Source organism: Polypterus senegalus, chromosome 8 (assembly GCF_016835505.1).
Source record: "Polypterus senegalus isolate Bchr_013 chromosome 8, ASM1683550v1, whole genome shotgun sequence".
Taxonomy (NCBI): Eukaryota; Metazoa; Chordata; class Cladistia; order Polypteriformes; family Polypteridae; genus Polypterus; species Polypterus senegalus.
The window spans coordinates 34,289,648-34,297,749 of record NC_053161.1 but is presented as its reverse complement, the minus strand read 5'-3'; positions in this window follow the sequence as shown (position 1 = coordinate 34,297,749).

Here is an 8,102-nt window from a genome sequence, read left to right as displayed (position 1 = left end):
TATCGCCTCATGCTACCAGTAGTGACACTGACTGTAGCCAAATGCAAAACTAGTGAAGAAACAGTCAGAAAAGATGAGGAGGGAAAAATGTCAGTGGCCTCCACCTGTTAAACCATTCCTGTTTTGGGGGTCATCTCATTGTTGCCCCACTAGTGCATCTGTTGTTAATTTCATTAACACCACAGCAGCTGAAACTGATTAATAACCCCCTCTGCTACTTAACTGACCAGATTAATATCCCATAAGTTTCATTGACTTTATGCTATACTCTGAATAAAAAGTGTTCCTTTAATTCTTTTGAGCAGTATATATATTGTGGTAGATAGGGGGCGCATTCGCTCCCTTGAACCCCTGTCCACGACTCCAGACACCAGGTAAAAGTACTCAGATTGACTTTATTAAATTGCCACAGTGCAGAAAACACCCTCTCCTCCACTATTCTCATATAAATCACAATACCATTCACAAATAACCAATCCTTCAGCTTCCAGATGCGTTGCCACCCTTCCACCCAGCTCAGCTCGCCGTCTGGGAGCTCCCACAGTCCTTTTATATCTCCTGACCCGGAAGTGTTCCCAATCCCCAGTCCATGTGATTCTCAATCACTTCTGGGTCAGGTAAAGCTCTTCTCTTCAACCCGAAGCCCGTCGCTCTTCCTATGGCGAACTTCCGGGTCATAGGGCACGAAGAAGTCCTCGGTCCTCCCTGCAGCTCCCTCTTGTGTCCCCCATGGCATCCAGCAGGGCTGTGCATAAAAACCACATTGTTCATAATGCCCTACTGGTCTTCTGGGGACCTCCATGCTGCAAGGAGGGCTCCACCTGGCGGCTTGGGGGTATTGGCCGGGATAAACAGCTGGCCATCCTCCACAATATATATATATTGTAGCAGATAGAAGTGTGGTCCACCTCTAACACCCTCAGGTACCACTCTGAACACCAGGTGAAAGTATAATAATTTTTACTTTTATTATTATACAGTGCACAAAGCACCCTCCACTGTACACTCATAAATTACAAAACCAACCAATACTCTTCCCTCCTCGCCCAGACACTTCGCCCTCCTACCTCCCAGCTCAGCTCACTGTCTGGGCCTTCCCACAATCCTTTTATACACCCTGACCCGAAGGTGTTCCTGTCCAATCAGTCCACAATTCCTTATTCTTTCCGGGTCAGGGCAAACAGTCCTTTTCTTCACCCTGGGAGCACGTTGTTTCTTCCCGTCACATGACTATGACGTACTCCCGGGTTGTAGGGCACATGCGAGCCTATAAGCCCCCCTACAGCGACGCCTGGTGGCACCCAAGGTATCCAGCAGGGCTGTGTAAAAACACTACAAAGTCCATGATGGCCCTGCTGGAACTCGGGGCATGATCATGCTGTCGGGAGGGCTCCTCCTGGCGGCCTGGGGGTGAGGGCTGGAGTAACATGCCGGCAATCCACCACTATATATATATATATATAAGGCTGAAATTTGGCAGGGTCATTCCTTACAGCTTCCTTACAAAAGTTGGGCAGGTTTTATATCGAAATTCTACGCGTAATGGTCATAACTGGAAGCTGTAATGGAGATGAGCTTGAACGCCGTGGGGGCGGAGTTTCGTGTGACATCATCACGCCTCCCACGTAATCACGCAGTACATAGAAAACCAGGAAGACCTCCAAAAAGCGCTGAAGAAAACATGCATTATATAATTGAGAAGGCAGCGAAACAATAAGAAGCGAGCGAGTGACATATACAACCATATTCATGAGTTCTGCTACTTCAGAAACAAAGCACGATGTAAACCTACACTTTAAATTAAGTTCATAGACAGGCTGCCGCTGGCGTTTGTAATTTAGTGCCTGCCCATATAAGGCCGTCCGTCAGCGGCAATCAATAGCAAACTCCCACTAAATATTCACGGGTGAAGGACTGTGTTTATGGAGAGGAAGATGAGATGGTCAGGGTGGTGTTTGACACAAACTCAGCGAAACTGCGAGAGAAAGTTTTAAGTGCCAGGACTAAGGTAACATTAAATACAGCCATGGACATAGCGAGATGGCACCAGCACAGCTGGGAACCTTCATGCATGTACACCGGCGGCTCCGTGAACTGGCGCAGTGCACAGATAAAAGCAACAGTTCCAAAGAGCTGAACAAAACCGAATTACACAATTGAAAAGGCAGCAAAAAATATGAAGCGTCTGATAAGCATATTCATAAATCCAGCTACTGCGGAAACAAAGCACACGGTGGAAAAAGTCAATGTCCGCTAAAGGAAGACAGTGTAAAAAAACCGTGCATGCAGTGTGTCAGGTCTCAGATAAAGAAGAAGACGAGCTGTTTATTGATGCAGTAAGAAGCGAATCGATGAATGAAACCTGTCATCTTTACAGCGATTGACAAACACGGAATGTAACTTGAACACAACACATCCTACAAATACGAACCTGATTGAAAGAAATAATGATAATCAAATCCTTGATGACAGCAACACTCAGTAACACTCACAAAACAAATACTGTATATTGACAGTCATGTTACGTTATTTTTAAAATGTTCCCTTTTCTTTTCTAGCTTTTTTAACACACTACTTCTCCGCTGCGATACGCGGGTATATATATATGTATATATATATCCGATCTACATACTCGAATAATGGATACTTTATTAGCCATCAATGATTGTTTTTGTAAAGCCATACTCAGTGTATTCATTAGATGAGCGGTAAAAAGTAAGAGCGAGGGAGGATGCAGGCTGTAGTGCGTCAACTCTATCTGAATTGCGATCACATTTGAAAAATATATCTTTTCAAGTTCTATTTAGTCCATATGTGTCAAACTCAAGGGCCGGGCCACATCCGGCCGGTGTAATTATATCCGGCCCGAGATCATTTTATATACTGTATTATTGTTATTAATGGCCCAGGTATATGAAGCGCTGGTAACACAATAAACTACAGATCCCATAATGCAGCGCTTCAGCTGCCTTGCCAAACACTTAAGCGTTAATCAAGTCTACCTATTGATGCTGCAAGTTATTGCGAAGCTAGCTCACACGATGCTGAAGAGAAAAGTTGATTCTGAAAATAGAGCCTTTAAAACCGATGGGAGGCTGAGTATATGTTTACTGAACCCGTGTGTCTCATTTGTGGAGCTAATGTGGCTGTAATTACAGAATTTAATCTAAGACGGCACTATGAGACAAAACATCAGGGTAACCTGAATGCAATGCAGAAGATACAGAAAGCAGAAGAATTAAATAAGAATCTGACACTTCAGCGGACGTTTTACCGTGCACAATCACAAAGTGATTTCAAGTGAAGCTGCTTTTATGGGAGACACAAATGCACCAGTGCAACTTTCCCCTTTTCCCTGTTGCCAAGTAATGTTAAACCAAGTCGTCACTACGGTGTTCCCAAATCGCACTTTGCTGATAAACTGGCGCACTGAGTTTGCACGGCGCTTTGGTGACTTTGAAGAACAAAAAGTCCGTCTACATGCGGCTCGAACCTTGTGCATGTTTGGTAGCACATATCTGTGTGAGAAGCTCTTCTCAGTGATAAAGACTAACAAAACAGCACACAGGAGTCGCCTCACTGATGAGCACCTGCAATCCATCCTGAGAATCTCCACAACACAGAACCTCACACCAAACAGAAACGAACCTGTTGCCAAAAAGATGCCAGGCGTCCAGCTCTAAAATGACATATGAGCAAAGACAACTGAATGATTTGATTTGTTATTGCTGAAAGGAACACATTTTATTTATATTTCCAGGTTTTGTTATGCAGCATGTTCATATTTGAATTTGTATAATTTTGACAGGATATATTTTTATGGAGAGCAAAATCTTTTGGGATATTTAAAATCTAAGTTTATTTTTTATATAAAATTACATAAGAGTAAAGAAATTTGAATGTTTGTTCTTTTAATGTTTACTTTATTTCTAACTTGTATAATTTAGACAGGATATATTTTTATGGAGAGCAAAATATTATAAGTTGTTTAAGGTTTGAGTTGATTTATTCAGAATAATATTCCTGTCTGTTTTTACCATTCCTACCAAAGATATTTCTGTCGACTAAATAAAAATTCCTTCTATTTAAAATTTAAATAGAACTTGAACAAATCGATAGTTCATAATATCCACGCAGACTTGCGTAAGGCGGAGTTATCCGTTTTAACAAGCAGCGTATTGCACTGATCTGAAATAGCTGTGTGTGTATATATGTAGATATGTATGTATATGTATATATATGTTTATATATGTGTGTGTGTATGTATGTATATATATATATGTATTTGTGTGTATATATGTGTGTATATGTATGTATGTGTGTATGTATATGTATGTGTATATATGTAGATATATATATGTATGTATATATGTGTATATGTATAGATATGTATATATATATGTTTATGTGTGTGTGTGTAAATATATATATATGACAACAACACTCATCACTCACAACAGTGACAAAACAATTACATTGACAATCATGTTACGTTATTTTCAAAATGTTTCCTTTTCTTTTCATTGCTTCTTTAACACACTACTCTCGCTCTTGAAGCTGGTATTTTGCTAGTATATATATATATATGCTGTATATATATACTGTATGTATATATATATGTGTATATCTATCTATATCTATATATCTATATATTTATGTGACAGATAAAATTGGATTTCATTTGATGTAATTTGATTTTACTACCTATTTAATTATCCCTAATCAAGTGTTGGCAAAAATAAACACCTCTAGCCTAAAAATTATTTATACTTTGCAGTATTTTCCTCTCTTAAGGACTCTTCAGATGTGTTGATATACTGAAGTCATCCACTTGAACATAACATGGCAGAACATTAAAAAATGACTTTTTCAGGAAATAGAAGCTATAAAGAGAACCATGTTACTTCCAAACAAAAGTGTGCTGCTAGAAATGGCAGACAGAAAGGGGACAACCATGAGCTGTAATGTTGCTGTAATTGGTTGCTGCAAGGCTGTTATTAAATTAGCTGTCTTGCCAAACGACGAATAGAGCTTGCTGGGTGATTGCTTGCCACATAGTACAGCTTTCACTATGTACACTTGCATAATTATCAGATTTTATAGAAGGTTTTACTTTGCATTTTGTGTTGATTTTTATTTTCTTTCATCAGGAAATGAATGTTTTTTCTTGTGGTGATTGGTGAAAAAGTGATATAATTGAAGAAACAATTAAAAAATTTACATGACCTTGTTTGTGTTGTATTTAGTGAGCTGCCAGGTTAAATGACTTCTTTAAAAAAGGCAAAGCACTTCCGTTTTATACTGGCCACTGGTTTCATTGTCCATTCAAATTGCAGACTGTGGAAGGACTTCAGTTAAAACTCCTACAAAAGTTGCCTTTCAACTGCTGTGTAGTATCCTATTCCAGTGCTTATTAACATTAAGTCAAACAAATGAGGCTAAGGTATAACTGTTCTCAAAAAACAAATGGAACATTGAGTTCAGACAATTTACCAGTGCTAACCCAGAAAAAGAGTTGTAAGCCAACTGTCACGTTTTTCTTCATTCTTGTAATTATTCTGTCATTTGTCAAGGTATCCAAATTAAGACTTTCTGTACTGTTCTGTGACAGAGTGGTGCATGATGAATGAGTGACCTCCATCCTCATCATTTGCAGAAGTCATCTTGGCCCACCAGGGATTTGAGAGACACATAATGAGGTCTGGGTTAGCTTTTTTATCTGCTGAAAGAATACAGTAATATTATCTCCTGTTCACTTTGTTTTGGCAGTGACAGGTGAATATACTTATTTTTGGTGGACGGTACAATGTTACATTCAAATTTCCTTTTTTTTTTTTGCTGTCGATATAACATTTAATTCCATAACAGGGTTAGACGAATTTTAAGCCCAAAAAATAGATATGAAACTTATTTTTGCAGTGCAAAGCTTCCTATTGGATGGAGTTTCTGTATACATTTCTTCCTTTTGTTGCATATAATTTTTTTTTTTGCTGCAACTTTTTAGGTTCCCTTATTAAACAGAAAAAAGGTAGATGCTATCTTCTAGGCTTTTTGAAAGGGCTTTTTTGCAGTTAGTGAAACCTCTGGGAGAACTTTGATGTTACAAAGCTGTCAGGATTCAAAATTCTACTGTCTTGTTATCTGACATCAACAGGAATTATGCTGAAAAACACTACTTTTATGTGCTGCATTAATGCATTTTCACAGAAATCATACATTGCCATAATTATTTGTAACGAAGAATTTGCTAAAGTATTTTAATGAGAAAAGGAATTATATAGAGTGTCCTGACTAAAAATGCACAAAACCTCTTTGAGCAAATAATTTACAAGCGTGACAAGACCCATATGTTTTGCCACTCTTGATACACAAAAGTATTACGGTATTTTTCATCACAATATGTTATAGATAGGGCGGCATGGTGGCGGAGTGGGTAGCGCTGTTGCCTCGCAGTTAGGAGACCCAGGTTTGCTTCCTGGGTCCTCCCTGCTTGGAGTTTGCATGTTCTCCCTGTGTCTGTGTGGGTTTCCTTCGGGTACTCCAGACATACAGGTTAGGTGCATTGGTGATTCTAAATTGTCCCTAAAATGATTATGTCCATGAAAACAAAATGTCATAGAAAAGCAATCACAAAATAACACTTAAAATTAGTAATAATATCATAATAAAGTTTTGTCAAGGCATATCATTGCAATTCATTCAAAATACTCACATGCATCCTGCATGGTTCACCCTGTCCAGCGTAGCCAGAGTTGGTGTGTGTAATACAGTATGTAGATCAGACATGAGCTGCATTTAGCCTCTGCATGCAAAAGAAAAAAAATTACAAAAAGAACGAAACACAGGGTATCATCTTATCTGTTTCCCCCATAGTAAATTAACATTGAACTTTTACTGTTATTTAGGAACTAAACAGCATCCACCACTTTTTCCTTGTGTAGTAAAGTTTAGTCAGAGTTTTATTGTGATAATCTTATCAACATATATGTATGTAGCCACCATATAAAGTCAAATGATATATTTCCAGTATGATTATTTAACTGCCAAAAAGTACAGCTTTCACTAAATATAACAAATGCTATGTTATCTTAATTTAAATAAATATGTACTTTAGCAATTTAAAGTGATACTTAGTTTTCATACTGGTTGACAGCCCTATTGCAAGCATAAGGGCTTATTTAAAAAGGACTCATCCAAAGCTAAAAGTTCATTAGACAATGTACCAATGCATGAGTTATGTATACTACAGTAAGTAGGTATTCTCACTCTTACTGTGGAAACACCAGAAATCACTCATATATCAAAAATATTTAAGTTAGATGGTCAATGCATCTTTCTTTAAAGGTGCAATAGATTAGCATATTTTTGCCTTTGTCCTATCTAAAATTAAAAAGGAATAACCAATTTAAATATATTGCCAAATTAAATTCCAGTTCTTAAAATATTAAACAACATGAAAATAGGTTTATGCATTTTCATATGTTAATTATGCATATTTAAATAAATTTCTCTAGTAAAGAGCAAATCACTGGAGTCATTTCCTGTCATGTAGAAACATCACATATGTTCGCACTGTTCTGGTAGTATGATAACCACTTTGCCTGTTGTGAGGACAGTCAGGGCCATTTCAATCCTTAAGATGCTTCAGAGACAGAGATTATATTTGGTGCAATCCTCCATGGCCCCTGGAAAGTGCATCTGCTAACCCTGATTTACTTAAAATAAAAAATGGAGATTGCTAGGGAACAGCAAGGGTGGGCTTCTTGTATGATGCATTTCGTGTAGGATAAAAATAAACTAGTATGTACAATAGTAGGCATTTTGTGTATCTGCACAGAAAATGTGTAATATCATGTGCTCTGCCTTGGTGATGTCAACAGAGGCCATAGAATATGACTATACAGGGGTGCTGTGCATTACCTACATTATGTGGATATGGAAATCATGCAGAAAAATACGAATGTGTGAACAACACAATATACTGTAGTAGGGCTGCACAGTATATTGTTTCAGCATCATTGAGATGTGCATGCGCTCAATAGTTGCATTACAGTATATGCAATGTTATTTATTTAATTATTTCTTGCAAAGACAATTCACAA